Here is a 14,287-nt window from a genome sequence, read left to right as displayed (position 1 = left end):
AAAATCGGTTCAGACTTATGTTTAGCTTCCAATTTGAAATATAGTATTAAATTGGAGTCTAGAATATGTCTTTGTTTTTGCAAAATAGTCAGGCCCAATTTGTTAATATAAAAAAACCAGTAAAGAAAGTAGTAAAGTCGGACTGGGCCGACTTTATGATACCCTTCACCACTTTGGGTACATATGTATCCGAAAAGACGTCGACTTTTTGATGGAATTTTGACATGAAATTGAACGAACTTAAATATGTGATATTTATATCTTTCTGGAACCTATGCTAAATTTCATTTCATTTAGGCAAGTTTAGAGTCGTTTGCGTACAGTGGGACAGATTTGTGTATACCGAGTTAAAGCAAACTTTACACACGTTATTCGGTATGCTGCACTGTTTAAAATTTATTCTTAATAAATAAGTCGAAATTATATATGGAAGCTACGAGATATCTATATCTGAACCAATTTGAAGCAAACTTGCCAGAGATTAATTTATACTAATTATCAATACGCTATGCCAAAATTCGTGCAAATCGAATGATTTTCAGAGACTTTGGGAGCTATATCTAAATCAGAACCGATTTTCAGGAAACTTAGCACACATCATTCAAGAATTAATTTAGTACGCTATACCAAAATTCATGCCAATCAAAAGATTAGCAGAGACTTTGGTGCACCATTTACCTTAAAGAGGGTGAAACTATATATGGGAGCTATATCTAAATCTGAACCGATTTTCACGAAACTTAGCACACGTAATTCTAGACTTAACTCAATACACTATGCCAAAATTCGTGTAAATCAAATGATTTTCAGGGACTTTGGTGCACCATTTACCTAAAATCGGGCGAATCTATATATGGGAGCTATATCTAAATCTGAACCGATTTTCACGAAATTTAGCACACATCGTTCTTGACCTTATTCAGTAGGCTATACCAAATTTCGTGCAAATCGAAAGATATATAGGGACTTTGGTGCATCATTTACCTAAAATCGGGCGAATCTATATATGGGAGCTATATCTAAATCTGAGCCGATTTCCACAAAACTTAGCACACATCATTCTTGACCTTCTTCAGTAGGCTATACCAAATTTCGTGCAAATCGACACATATATAGGGACTTTGGTGCACCATTTACCTAAAATCGGGCGAATCTATATATGGGAGCTATATCTAAATCTGGACCGATTTTTCCCAATTTCAATAGGGTTCGTCCTTGGGCCAAACAAATGAGCTGTGCCAAATTTCATGCAATTCGGATCATAAATGCGACCTGTACTTTGTTTACAATTTAACATGGACAGACGGATAGACAGACGGACGGACATGCATAAATCGACTCAGAAAGTGATTATATGCATATTCTCAAAAGGAACCATGGGTCTATATCGATTATTTTTGCCTGTTACAAACATATGCACAAAGACATAATACCCTGTACCACAGTGTGGTGAAGGGTATAAAAACATTTTTTTATTGGCGGGGAATGTATGGCAATAATCTTAATTCCACCGATGTCTAAATTGTACCAAAATTTAGTACTTTTTGTACTCATAAGTACGAATTTCCCAATGTACCTCAATCCTGCATTCAAACAGTGATCGTAAGTCCCAATTTAAGAATTCCAGCTCTGCCTGTTCATTAAAAACCAAATTGTATCAGATCAGACCATTCTGTATTCTAAACCTGATTTCAAATATCAATAGTAAGTCCATATTTAAGAATTCAAGCTCTGTCTATTCACCAAATTGTACCAGATTTCGTACCATTCTGTACATTTCGTACCCATATCCCAAACCTATATCAATCATACACTCCCACAGTAACCTAAGTTGCAACTTTCAGGATTCGAGTTCTACCCGTTAACCAAAGTCTAAATTGTACCAAATGTTGTGCCTTTCTAACCCGTAAGTACCAATTTCATAAAATAACGTCACTCCAATAATAACATTAAGTCCACATTTAAGGATTCCAGCTCTATCCGTTCACCAACATTCAAATTGTACCAAATTTAGTACAATTATTACTTTTCGTAGACGTAAGTATAAGTTTCCAAAACGTCTTCAATTCCTAACTCTAACAGTAATTTTAATCATAAATCGCAGGATCCCAGCCCTATCCGTTCATATAGATCCAAATTGTACCATATTTAGTACCATTTATTACTTTTCGTACTTATGAGTTCAAGTTTCCAACACTATCTCAATCCTGTAATCTAATAGTAATTTTATTTTTAAAAATAAGTTTTCCATCTCTATAACTTAGTACATTTTAGTACACATAATTATACATTTTCAAAACTACCTCCATGTCTCAATCATACACTCCAACTTTAATTTTAATTCTAATTTTATGGATTCCCGCTCACACAAAACGAATTGTAAAATATTTATACCCTTCACCACACTGTGGTTCAGGGTATTATGTCTTTGTGCATATGTTTGTAACAGGCAAAAATAATCGAGATAGACTCATGGTTCCTTTTGAGAATATGCATAGAATCACTTTCTAAATCGATTTATGCATGTCCGTCCGTCCGTCTATCTGTCCATGTTAAATTGTAAACAAAGTACAGGTGGCATTTATTATCCGAATTGGATGAAATTTGGCACAGCTCCTTCATTTGGCCCAAGGATGAACCTATTGAACTATTGAAATTGGGAAAAATCGGTTCAGATTTAGATATAGCTCCCACATATATTTTCGTCCGATTTAAGGCAAATGGTGCACCAAAGTCCCTATATATCTTTCGATTTGCACGACATTTGGCTCAACGTACTAAATTATGTCTAGAATGATATGTGCAAAGTTTCGTGAAAATCGGTTCAGATTTAGATATAGCTCCCACATATAGCTTCGCCCGATTTTAGGTAAATAGACCACTAAAGTTCCTGGAAATCTTTTGATGTGCACGAAATTTGGACCAGAGTTATGAATAAGATCGAGAATGATGTCTGCCAAGTTTCGTGAAAATCGGTTCTGATTTAGATATAGCTCCCATATGTATTTTCATCCGATTTAAGGTAAATGGTGCACCAAAGTCCCTATATGTCTTTCGATTTGCACGAAATTTGGAACAGCGTAATGAATAAGGTCACGAATGATGTGTGCAAAGTTTCATGAAAATCGGTTCAGATTTAGATATAGCTTCCATATATAGCTTCGCCCTATTTAACGTTAATTGTGTACCAAAGTCCCTATATATCTTTTGATTTGCACGAAATTTGGCCCAGCGTACTAAATTAAGTATAGAATGATGTGTGCAAAGTTTCATGAAAATCGGTTCAGATTTAGATATAGCTCCCATATATAGCTTCGCCCGATTTTAGGTAAATAGACCACTGAAGTCCCTGGAAATATTTTGATGTGCACGAAATTTGGACCAGAGTTATGAATAAGATTGAGAATGATGTCTGCCAAGTTTCGTGAAAATCGGTTCTGATTTAGATATAGCTCCCATATGTATTTTTATCCGATTTAAGGTAATTGGTGCACCAAAGACCCTATATATCTTTCGATTTGCACGAATTTTGGTATAGGGTACTGAATTAATGATCTAGAATGATGTTGCTAAGCTTCGTGAAAAGATCCATAGCTAAGCCGATTGACACTACGTACTAATCTTATATAAATTAGTCTCTGGCAAGTTTTCCTGAAATCGGTTCAGATATAGATTTATAACCAAACGCGTCGTCTGTTAGGATACATATGTAAAATATACCCAAAGTGGTGAAGGGTATCATATAGTCGGCCCAGTCCGACTTTACTACTTTCATTACTGGTTTTCCATCTCTATCCGTTCACTCAAATCTAAATTGTACCAAATTTACTATAATTTAGTATACATAATACCGAAATTTCAAAACTACCGACATATCTCAATCCTGTACTCCAACTGTAATTTTAATTCAAAATTTCAGGATCTCAGCTCCATTCGCTCGAACAAAAACTATTTGTAAAGTAGTACAAAATATAGTACCATTTAGTACACATAAGTACTATGCTTCCGTATCTTAATTTTATACTCCAACAGCAACCATTATTCCAAATTTTAGGTTTCCAGCTCTCTCCGTTCACACAAATCCAAATTGTACCAAATATAGTGCCGTTTAGTACTTTTCGTACACATAAATACGAATTTCCAAAGATGTCGATATAGCTCAATCTTCAACAGTTTTGTTTTCAGCTCTATCCGTTCAAGCAAAATCAAGAATGTACTAAATTTTGTACCATTTAGCACTTTTCGTACCAATAAGTACGAATTTCCAAAAGTACCTCAATCCTAAACTGCAACAGTCATTTAATTCCCAATTTGAAGACTCTAGCTCTATTTAAATCCAACTTGCTCCAAGTTTAGTACCATTAAGTACTTTTCGTACACACAAGTACAATTTTTAAAATCTAACTCAATCCTGTACTCCAATAGTAGTCCTAATTCCGATTTTCATGAGTCCATCTCTATACACTCAACTAAATGAAAAAAGTACTAAATTTAGTACCATTTTGTACTTTTTATACACATAAGTAGGAATTTTTTAAACCATTTCCATACATCAACACTACTTCCCAACCTTTATTCCGTATGAAATTTTAAGATTCTAGCTATATATGTTCAATAAATACACGATTAGAACTAAATTTAGTAATGTTTAGTACTTTTAGTACACTTATAGGTCAAATTTCCAAAAACCCTTTTGTACAGCTTTCTAACGTTTCATCAGTGACGCACATTTCAAATTTCAGAATTTTAGCTCTTCGCGTTCGCCTATTACAGAGGGTACCAATTTGGTACATTTCGTACCCTTCTAGTTCGAATCTTCAAAAACCCAGCCTTATCTCATGCCTACACACCAACAACAACCCACTCTCAAAATTTCAAGCTTCTAGCTTCAGCCGTTTCGTCTGGGCTATGATCTGTCAGTCACTCAGTCACTCACTCACTTAACACTAAGCTCTTTTATATATATGTATAGATTTTTGGCTATTTCGAATTTGAATTTATTTTGAAACCACTTCAACAGAAAAAAATAAAAAAAAATCCCAAATTATTTTTTTATTTGTTCAACTATTAAAAATATCTATCAACAGGCAAAAGAGGACACAATTTCATCACATTTCAAAGTACCCACTTACAAATGTCCTTAAATGATAACATTATTTGTATGGCAATGAAAGACACCAAGTATGTTTGTCCTTGTGTTTGCTGTCTTGTTTCACATTACAAATATGAGTAGTTTAACAACATCCATTGAAGATGATTTAACGATAAACACACGCACACACACAGATATGTATGTGTGTTTGTATGAATAGTTTATTATTTATATACTTATGTATGAATAAATGTATGAAGAACATGTCCTTATTTTAATATTGTATCCCAGTATTTTTGCTTGCAAAATGTATACACAAGTGTAGAATGGAGACAAAATAAATAAATACACATTCATACATACACAAAAAACGAACACACACACATATAAAACTACGTTTAGGCAAACTTTACTATGTAGCAAGGATATTTGAGACAGGAATAAACAACTGTAGAGAAAATAAATGCCAACAGCAACAACTTGTCAACAGTTTTTCATAGTTTCTTTGGTTTCAAAAAAATACACTCGAAGAAAATGCATGGGGAGAATATTTAATCCAGATTTTTTTATAGATAGGAGACCATCGGATTTAGCATAGATGGAATATTTGTTATGGATTTTTATACCCTCCACCATACTCGTAAGGTGAAGTGTATATTAAATTTTTCATTCCTTTTGTAACACCTTGAAATATTCATCGGGGACCCCATAAAGTATATTTATTCGTAATCAGAATAAAATTCTATGTCGATTTATATGAGATATATGGGATACATCGGTCCACGTTTTGGTGCAGTCCCTATATAACGGTACCGCATAATATTCGGTATTATTGGGGATTTCGAAAACGTTTTCAAACGACTTTGCTGTAATTTCGTTTTTATACCCTCCACCATAGTATGGAGGGTATATTAATTTTGTCATTCCGTTGGTAACACATCGAAATATTCATTTCCGACCCTATGAAGTATATATATGAAGTATATATATTATATGACGATATAGCCATGTCTGTCCGTCCGTCTGTCCGTCTGTTGTAATCCGAAGGAATTTAGATAGGTTGCTAATTTTGCATAGGGTTGTCTTTTGTCTGCAGGCAGGTCAAGTTCGAAGATGGGATATATCGGTTCACGTTTAGGCATAGCTCCCATATAAGGGTACCCGCCAAATTTTCGCTATTTTGGGGTTCTTGAGCGCGTTTTCAACCGAATTCGCTGACATTTGGTGCATTGGGTTCTTATTGGGTACTGGTAGCCCCCATATAAAGGTACCCCTAAATTTCGGCATTTGTAGGTTCTTGAGCGCGTTTTTCAACCGAAATCACTGAAATTTGGTATTTTGTAGACGTATATGGAAACAAATCTCCCTACCAAAAATTATTAATAGTCAACCTCTTTTAGGCGTAGCCCCCATAAAACCCCATTTTTTAATTAATAAACTTATCTGATTTTTCCGCGTTTTGGGTTTGGTTCTAAGGTGAAATGATTAAAACAGAGTAATCATTTCACCTTCGAAGGATATCGAGATAAAAAACCAGAACGTACGGTTTGATAATGAACTATGTATATGTGAACTATAGCCCGCATTTACGCTTAGCCGTAGCCCCTGTGTGGGAGGTACCAGAAGGCATGGACCGATATTCCCCAAATTTGGACTTGAACTAAGTTTGGAAGACATAATAAGATGGGATGAAATCAAATTTTTCTGAAATGGATTTGGTCCCAAGAAACATGTGAAAGTGTTCACCGTGTGAAAGTGTATACACACTAATTAGCCATAAGGCTGAGGGTATAATTTTCTATTAAAAATTATTGTTTACATAATCGGATTGTAGAAATGTATTTTTTGGTATGTTCCCTATATTTTCATTTCAAGTACCTGTCAGTATATCTATGGTGGAGGGTATGCAAAGTTCGGCCCGGCCGAACATAACGATTTTCACTTGTTTATATTAAAATAGTTATCTGATTTGTTCCGCGGTTTGAGTTTGGTTTTAAGACTCGGGCCCCCCGGGCCGCCCTCCTGCGTACGTCCCTGGTGGAGGGTATCCAAAGTTCGGCCCGGCCGAACTTAACGCTTTTTCACTTATTTATATTAAAATAGTTATCTGATTTGTTCCGCGTTTTGAATTTGGTTCTAAGATTCTGTTGTAATCATTTCACCTGTGGAGGATAGCGAGATAAAAAAATAGAGCAAAAGGTTCGATAATGAACTACAGCCGCATTTAGACCTAGCCCCTGTGTGGAGGTTCCAGATGGAGTGGACCGATATTCCTCATTTTCGAATTTGAACTTAGTTTGGAAGAAATAATAAGACGCGCAAAGTTTGGATGAAATTTTAATTTTCTGAAATGGATTTGATCCAAAGAAACATGGGGTCTAGGACAAATATTTCGATGAGGCACGTTTCCACCGTGTTAAAGTGTCCACCCTCACCCTTAAGTCCACAACCTCAATAGTCACAAGGCAATAATTATCCATTAAAAATTTCTGAAATTTGTATTATGGTTTACATAATCTGTTTTTAGAAATGTCGGTATAGGTCCACTTTTTGGTATGTTCCCTACATTTTCATTTCTAGTACCTATCAGTATATCTATGGTGGAGGGTATCCAAAGTTCGGCCCGGCCGAACTTAACGCTTTTTCACTTGTTGTCACTAAAACCCTATATCTATTTCAATAAATTCAGTATGCATTCCTTATTATGTAGAACTGTCGGATTCGTCCGAATTATTTACTAAAAACCTATATAGTTATGCCAAATACATCAAGGAAATAAATGTCGAGAAAAAAGAAACGATTTTCTAAATTTTTGAACCGAATATTCAGACAATAAAACCGGTTTCATTGCCTTATATGTATATCATTAAAGAGCTAAATTTATTGAACCGGACTATTATATGTTTTATTATCTAAATATACGGTTCAAAAATTTAGAAAACCTGTTCTTTTTTCCTCCAATGGGAATTTTCTACACTTATATTTTTTTCTTTATATCGCGTTTTTTGTGCTAGGCTAAGAAGTTTCCGAACTGCCCTCGTAGTCTACCATGAACCGAAGACCTCCTTTTGACATTTTATGGATAAAAGAAATCCAATCGGTAGAAATTTGGAATAGTAGACCTGCTATTAGTATTCCTCAAAACAGAAGACCTCCAATCCGTATTCTATGGTTATTAGACCTGATATCAGTTTCTGATGAAGAGAAGGGCATTATATGCTCCAAATATGGTTGAATAAGCATGCATTTGGTTGAAGCGCGTGCCCAAAATACCGAAATTTGTGATGAAGCGTTATATATGGGAAATTTTCTTAAAAGAGAACCAATATTTATCATTAGTAGGAAGATTTGACGCCCCATATGGAGCCTTAAAAATTTAATTAGAGTCAATTCGGTTGAGAAACATGACCAAAAACCACCAAAATCTATACTAATAAAAGAGTAAAGTGATTGACTGACTGACTGATTTAACGATTCATCAACGCCCAGACGAAACGGCTGAAGCCAGAATCTTGAAATTTTGGGTGAGGGTCACTCTTGGTTCAAATGTGACAGATAAGGCTGGGTTTTTGGAAATTCGTACTATAACAGTACGAAAAGTACAAAAAGGTACTAATCTATACTAATAAAAGAGTAAAGTGATTGACTGACTGAGTGATTTAACGATTCATCAACGCCCAGACGAAACGGCTGAAGCTAGAATCTTGAAAGTATGGGTGAGGGTCACCCTTGGTCCAAAGGTGACAGATAAGTATTAAAAAGTACTAAATGTGATACCATTGGTATTTGGCGAACCGGTAGAGCTAGAACTCTGAAATTTGGACTGGTGGTCGCTGATGGAGTGTAGGATAGGTGTAGCAACGGGTTTTTGGAAATTCGAACTATAAGTATCCGAAAAGTACGAAAATGTACTAAATTTGGTAGAATTCGGTAGCATGTGAACGGATAGCGTTAAAAACTTGAAATTTGGAGCGTGAATTAAGGTTGAGATGTAGGGTCCATTTGAGGAGATGGTTTTGAATGCGCTTACTTATGTGTACGAAAAGTACTATATGGTACTATATTTGGTACAAATTTAATCTATACTAATAAAAGAGTAAAGTGATTGACTGACAGACTGATTTAACGATTCATCAACTCCCAGACTAAACGGCTGAAGCTAGAATCTTGAAATTTTGGGTGAGTGTCACTCTTGGTCAAAAGGATACAGATAAGGCTGGGTTTTCGAAAATTCGTACTAGAACCGTATGAAAAGTACTAAATAATACTAAATATGGTATCATTTGTATTTGGCGAACCAGTAGAGCTAGAAATCTGAAATTTGGATTGAGGGTCACTGATGGAGTGTAGAATAGATGTAGCAAAGGACTTTTTGGAAATTCGAACTATAAGTATCGGAAAAGTACTGAAATGTACTAAATTTGGTCCAATTTAGTAGCATGTTAATGGATTGAGCTAAAAACTTGAAATTTGGAATGCAAATTAAGGTTGAGAATTAGGGTCGATATGAGGAGAGTTTGGAAAGCGTGTATTCATGTGTACAAAAAGTACTATATGGTACTATATTTGGTACAAATTTGATGTAGAGGTACAAATCGAGCTGGAATCCTGGAATTTGAAATTAAAATTACCGTCGGAGTGTACGATTGGGATATGAACGTAGTTTTGAAAATTTGTTATTTATGTGTACGAAAATTACTAAATCGTTCCATAATCGGTACAGTTTGGATTTGGGTGAACCGATAGAGAGGGAACAATGAAATTTGGAGTCAGGATCACTGTAGGAGTGTGGGATTGGGGTCAGGCTTCAGTTTACGAAAATAATACATATGGGTACTAAATGGTACTAAATTTGGTACAATTTGAATTTTAGGTGAACAAATAGAGCTAGAATCATGAAATTTGGAGCCAGGATCAATGTTGAGGTGTAAGATTGAGATATGTAGGAAGTTTCAGAAATTTGTACTAATGTGTACTAAATTTGGTACAATTTAAATTGTGAGTGAACCGATAGAGTTGGAATCCTGAAACTTGGATTTGGGATCACTGAGGGAGTGTAGGGTTGGGGTATGTAGGAAGTTTTAGAAATTTGTACTAAGTGTACTAAATTTGGTACAATTTAAATTGTGGGTGAAGTGATAGAGTTGGAATCCTGAAATTTTGATTTAGGATCACTGTGGAGGTGCAGGATCACTGAGGGTATGTAGGAGGGTTTGGAAATTGGTACTACTATGTACTAAATTTAGTACGATTTGATTTTTTGGGTGAACCGAAAGAGTTGGAATCTTGAAATTTTATTTATGAACACTGTGCAGGTGTAGGATTGGGGTATGTAGGAAGATTTGGAAATTGATACTACTATGTACTAAATTTGGTACAATTTGAATTGTGGGTGAACTGATAGAGTTGGAATTCTAAAACTTGAATTTAGTATCATTGTGGGGGTGTAGGATTAGGGTATGTAGGAAGTTTTAGAAATTGGTACTACTGTGTACTAAATTTGGTACACTTTGAATTGTGGGTAAACCGATAGAGTTAGAATCCTCAAATTTGGATTGAGGGTCAACCGATAAAGTTGGAATCCTATAACTTCGATTTAGGATCACTGTGGGGGTGTAGGATTGGGGTATGTAGGAAGTTTTGGATATTGGTACAACTATGTACTAAATTTGGTAGAATTTGAATTATGGGTGAGCCAATAGTGGGTGGGTGAATTTTGGCACTGCTGTGTACAAATTTTTGGTATAATTTGAATTGTGGGTGGACCGATAGAATTGGAATCCTGAAACTTATATTTTGAATCACTGTGGTGGTGTAGGTTTGGGGTAAGTAAGAGGTTTTTGGAAATTCGTACTACTGTGTACTAAATTTTGTACAATTTGAATTTTGGGTGAACCTATGGAGTTGGAATCCTAAAACTTGGATTTGGATCACTGAGGGGGTGTAGGGTTGGGGTATGTAGGAAGTTTTAGAAATTTGTACTAAGTGTACTAAATTTGGTACAATTTAAATTGTGGGTGAAGCGATAGTGTTGGAATCCTGAAACTTATATTTTTAATCACTGTGGTGGTGTAGGTTTGGGGTAAGTAAGAGGTTTTTGGAAATGCATACTACTGTGTATTAAATTTTGTACAATTTGAATTGTGGGTCAACCTATGGAGTTGGAATTCTGAAACTTGGATTTAAAATCACTGTCGGGGTGTAGGTTTGGGTTAAGTAGGAAGTTTTGGAAATTATACTACTAAATGCGGCACAATTTAAATCGTGGGTGAATTAATAGAGTTGGAATCCTCAAATTTGAATTTGGAATCATGGGTTGAGGAGGGTACTTATAGAAATAATGTGTGATAAATGGAAAATTTGTTAAAATTTGGATTTAGGTGAACCTTTAGAAATGAAATTGGTACTAAATGGTACTCAAATTTAATTTATGGTCGATATTAATTTGTGGATTGTTTTTTCAGACATGTGCAGTATTATCTAAAAATAATATGTTAATACATTAATACATTCGCTAACGAAGTTGCGGGCATATGTTAGTACTTAACAATGGAGGTTACCATTATATGAGGGCTACCAGGAAACATGGTCCAATGTTAATAAATTTTGCTAGGAGCATTTTCTACCCAATGAGAATTCAAAATATTAAACATACATTACATTACACCGGATTAAGTTAACATAGTGGGTTTTAGTTGCCAATTCCATTACATATTTGTCAAATAAATCCTCATAAAGTAAGTTAACCCTGCAAAAAGTTCTAAGGTACATGTTGTTTAAGTCAATATTTTCGTTAGGTAGATTTGAAAGCCAAAGTGAACCCATAATTCAAAACGAGTCTAAAACCCACACAATACCGAATAATGGGGGGTAACGTTATATGGGGACTACCCTAAAAAGTGGACCAATATTGATCCTTTTTGGTAGGACGATTTAATACCCAATGAGAACCAAACTTAGAAAATTACAGTCAATTCGTTTGAAAACGAAGATGATTTTCTTCAGGTCAGCTCTAGAAAAAAATAATTTGTTCATATCTTTTGGATAGTCTATTAAATTGTATGAGTGTATATTGGCTTCGGGGATCACTTTGTAACAAAACAAATGGAAGGGGAAGGATCCCGGTGGAATGTGAAAAAAGAACTTGGGCCGTATGTTCCTACGAAGATATGATGAGTTTACTATGCCATAGTGGTGGTGACAAGGCAAAAACAAATTCAAAATAAAAGAAAGGGGGAACGTGAGGACTAACTTTTGTATGGCCGAGAGGAATGGCAGAAAGGAAGGAAGGATGTCTGAATGGATGGAAAAGACAAACTTTATACAATTTTGTTTATTTTACATGTTGAGCAAAGATGTCTGGGCAAGAGTAAGAGGAAGAAGGAGGGGCAATTGTTTCTTTACACTAGCTGCAGCATATTTATTCACATGAATTACTAGCAGAAACAAGCACTACAACAACATCAGCAACATTACTACACATAACAAAAACAACACCAGCAAAAAACATGTAATTGAAAATTTACTAAATACTACTCTCCCTCTCTTTCTCTCTATGATGCAAAAGAAACATTCGAATCACAAACGTTTTGCGAAAAAATGGTTCTTAAAAAATCAAAAGAAACTTTTATTATTTCTTGATGTTAAAGAAAGAAAGTAAAATAACATTTTATTCGGGAAATAAACTTTACATTCATCTGCTGCGCGAGCGTTTCGTTGCCGTTGATTTTCATTGCTTTTTGTTTCGTTTTAGTGTTTTTCATTTAGTGGGGAGGAGGGCGGTGGGCGATGCTTGGTGACAAGCTAAATGCTAAGGAAACAATATTCTATTCATGATGTTTATCTGATGAATGTGAGGGCGTGTGTGTGCGTTGCTTTGTCACCCATTTTTTGCGAATTTGTGAACAATTTTTAGTTTTTCTTTCTTTGTAGCTTCTTCTTTGTTAAAGAAGAACTTGCCATTATAAAATTATGGTATGACATTACTTGAGAATATTTTTTTTTGGTATATATGGATGGCTTTGTCTTTTGAAGACAGTGTTGTTGAAATGAGAAGAAATTTTCAAAACCGTGGACCTATGGTTTATGTATTTTTCAAGCCATTGAAGATCTGAAGGAAAGATCTACAACTGGCGACACTTTTGGAAACCAAGCTGCAATAAGACAATGCACCAGAATTTCATGAATTTCAAATCAAAATTTAATTTAAAATTGAAATAGAATTAGCTGTAGAATGGGCATAAGTACTTCGAACTAAACCTGGAATAATCTCGTTTTCGGGGAATGACCAATGACTTCGCTGACCCTAAAAGGGTCAAATAGTTACACGAAGAGGATGGATAGGTTTCTCAAAAATAAGGACTTTCCCAGCCTCTGATGCAATATTATTAATCAAGATGATATTTTGATGGAATTACGGATAATTATACCTTTCACCACACTGTGGTACAGGGTATTATGTCTTTGTGCATATATTTGTAACAGGCAAAAGGAATCGAGATAGACCAATGGCCCCTTTTGAGGATATGCATAGAATCACTTTCTAAGTCGATTTACGTACGTCGATTTCCGTCTGTCCGTCCATATGTCCATGTTAAATTGTAAACAAAGTACAGGTCGCATTTATTATTCGAATTGGATGAAATTTGGCACAGCTCATTCATTTGCCCCAAGGACGAACCCTATTGAAATTGGGAAAAATCGGTCCAGATTTAGATATAGCTCCCATATATATATTCGTCCGATTTAAGGTAAATGGTGCACCCAAGTCCCTAAATAACTTTCGATTTGCACAGCGTACTGAATTAGGCCTAGAATGATGTGTGCCAGATTTCGAGAAAATCAGTCCAGATTTAGATATTTTAAAACTGCCCCCCCCCAGGGGGGCACCTTTGAACAGTGATTGGCATTTTTGAACGACATGTTTTTTTTTACAGTGTTTATGTTCAAATATGTATGTATTTTATTCATACATATCAAAAATGCATTAATTCATTAAAAAATATATAAAAAATGTTCAAAATTTAAAAAAATTAGATCAAAAGTTATTAAAACATAAAATGACTTAAAAACTAAAATTAATATGGTGAAAAATACAGTTAATTTCGTAATTTTATTAGCCCATTTAAAATTTTGAGAAATCGAAGCCAAAAGTTAAAAACTCCTTTTTTTACTCGAGTTTAATGGGCATGTTCA

The sequence above is a fragment of the Musca vetustissima genome, unplaced genomic scaffold (assembly GCF_032173495.1).
Source record: "Musca vetustissima isolate MV318-11 ecotype Yass unplaced genomic scaffold, APGP_CSIRO_Mvet_v1 utg24030, whole genome shotgun sequence".
Taxonomy (NCBI): Eukaryota; Metazoa; Arthropoda; class Insecta; order Diptera; family Muscidae; genus Musca; species Musca vetustissima.
This window is presented reverse-complemented; position numbering follows the sequence as displayed.